A 2,628-nucleotide genomic window follows, 5' to 3' on the forward strand; every position below is an offset into this window, starting at 1 on the left:
ATACAAATAGCTTTAGAAACTTCCACCAGAAAATGCGACCCTTGCCATAAGTTTGAGGAACTTGCACATCCGATTTCCCAGGTCACGGGACATCTTGAGTGCTAGGTCTTCATGGAAAGAACCAGAACTGAAAATTTAGGATTAAGCTGTTGCAACCCTATCCACTAGCCACACTCCTCTGCCACCCTCAGCTCTTTCACACTGAAGATCTCGCCAAACGATTTAACATATGGAACATGTGAAGAACGTATCAAAATTCCTGCAGCCGCTAAATACAAGTTATGACTACTCTGGCTTTCTCATAGTAAAGCTCGTCATTTTCTGCTTCGTGGACTAGAACTCTTCGCCAGCAATGAGTTCCAACATTTTTCCCCCAGCTACATGAATTTAACCAATTTTGAAAACCAGATGGTGTTTTTGCTATTTATAACTGATAATCAATTGTTTTGTGAATTTAATTTTTTAAGAAAGAACTGAAATAGTTATCAGAATTACAATCTGGGTGCTGCTTGTATTAGAATAAAATTACCAGAAGCACCAAGAGCCTGGCTCTTTTCTCTTTCCATAAGAAAACTTGACAGGGCAAGAGAGAAAGAGACCCTCCATTATTTGCCTTCCCTAAAACAGTGGAGAAACATGGGTAAACATAAATGAAAAATAAACATGAAAAGAAGATTCGTGTTTGGGGAACACATCAGAGACAATCAATGAGAACTACTGACATTTTGTTTTTTAAAAATGCTAATTATTTGAGTGTCTATGTATTGTTGTTTAGTCGCTGAGTTGTGTCCAACTTTTTTCAACCCCATGGACTACAGCACATCAGGCTTCCCTGTCCTTCACTATCTCCTGGACTTTGCTCAAACTCATGTGCATTGAGTTGGTGATGCCATCCAACCATCTTATCCTCTGTCACTGCCTTCTCTTCCTGCCTTCAGTCCTTCCCAGCATCAGGGGTTTTTCCAATAAGTCATCAGCTCTTCACATCAGGTGGCCAAACTATTGGAGCTTTACCTTCAGCATCAGTCCTTCAAATGAGTATGCAGGGTTGATTTCCTTTAGGATTGACTGGTTTGATCTTGCTGTCCAGGGGACTCTCAAGAGTCTTCTCCAGCACCATAATTCAAAAGCATCAATTCTTTGACACTCAGCCTTCTTCATGGTCCAACTCTTATATCCATATACAACTACTGGAAATCATGTATTAAAACACAAATTATTAGGGAAAAGAAAACAATATTTGGCATCAGCTTTGGCCTTGCTCCAAGATTATTTGAGTACCCATTAGAGTGATTTAATCAGTTTACAGACTAAATACTTTTGCACCCCCACCCCCAAATTCAAATGTTGAAGCTCTAACCCCACCCCCTAATGTGGTGATATTTGGATGTGTGGTCTTTGGGAGTTATTTAGGTTTAGATGAGGTCATGATGGTGGAGTACCCCTGATGGAGTCAATGCCCTAGGAAGAGACAGCAGGGTGTTCTCTCTCCAACATGCAGGCCTGAGGAAAAGTCATAGGAGTACAGCTGGAAGGCAGCCATCCCAAGCCAGGAAAGGGGCTCTCACCAGAATCCAACCACACTGGCACCCTGATCTCAGACTTCCAATCTCCGGAACTGTGAGGAAATAAATGTCTGTTATCGAAGCCTCTCAGCTTATGGCATTTTGTTATAGCAGCCGAGCAGCCTAAAATAATCCCTAGGCCTCAGCTTCCATTGTCAAAGGGTGTATTAAAATTATAACAAATGTCAGATTTTTAGGGAAAGTCTTCCATAAATTAAATTAGCTGTATGTTAGATATTGGACTGGAGAGACGCTTGGTCTACCTAGTAGACATCTCACCTATACTTAGATTATTAAGACCAAGCAATTCATCTTTGGGAGCATGAGTCTATGAATCTTTGTAAAAAATAAAGCCAGGTAGATACACATGGTTATTATTACTACTATTACTGTTTTGTCTGTGCTGGATCTTTGTTGTGGCATATGGGCTCTTCATTGCAGTGTCATGGGCTTAGTTACCCCCACGGCATGTGGCATCCTGGTTTCCTAATCAGGGATGGAGCCTACATCCCCTGTGTTGGAAAGCTGATTCTTAACCACTAAATCAGCAGATTAGTCCCCTAGATCCAAATTTTTAAGTGAATAGTTAAACACTTTACCCACAAGTTTATTCTTCTAGAATCATAAAGTTAACAATAAACCCTTGCATATCAAGAGCTGAATATCAGTGTGAAGGAAAGGGAAGTACCAAAGTAGGTTGCAGAAACTACTACGCGTACACTAAGTCAAGAAGCAGCCCCAATGGCCATGGAAGGGTAATTTGTCATAGAGACTCATGTCATAGTTTGTTCCATCATATCTAGGAATATATACAGGTAAACATGGCTGATCCAAATTTATATTCAGTAAAAGGGAAAAAACATATAGCACGCCTCAGTGGAATAGTCACTGTTAAGTTATGGAAATACAAAGATGAATAAGAAACTGCTGGCAAGGAGCTTAAGAGTATAGTTGGGGAGACAGATGAATAGCACCGCTTTTATACACAGTAAGTGTTTTTATCGTGTGTGCACAGAACTATGTGGACCATGACTATACCCAGGAGGCAAGTGTGAATGTCTGT

This window comes from Moschus berezovskii, chromosome 14, assembly GCF_049115385.1.
Source record: "Moschus berezovskii isolate FMDL1 chromosome 14, NW_MosBer_1.0, whole genome shotgun sequence".
NCBI classification, from domain to species: Eukaryota; Metazoa; Chordata; class Mammalia; order Artiodactyla; family Moschidae; genus Moschus; species Moschus berezovskii.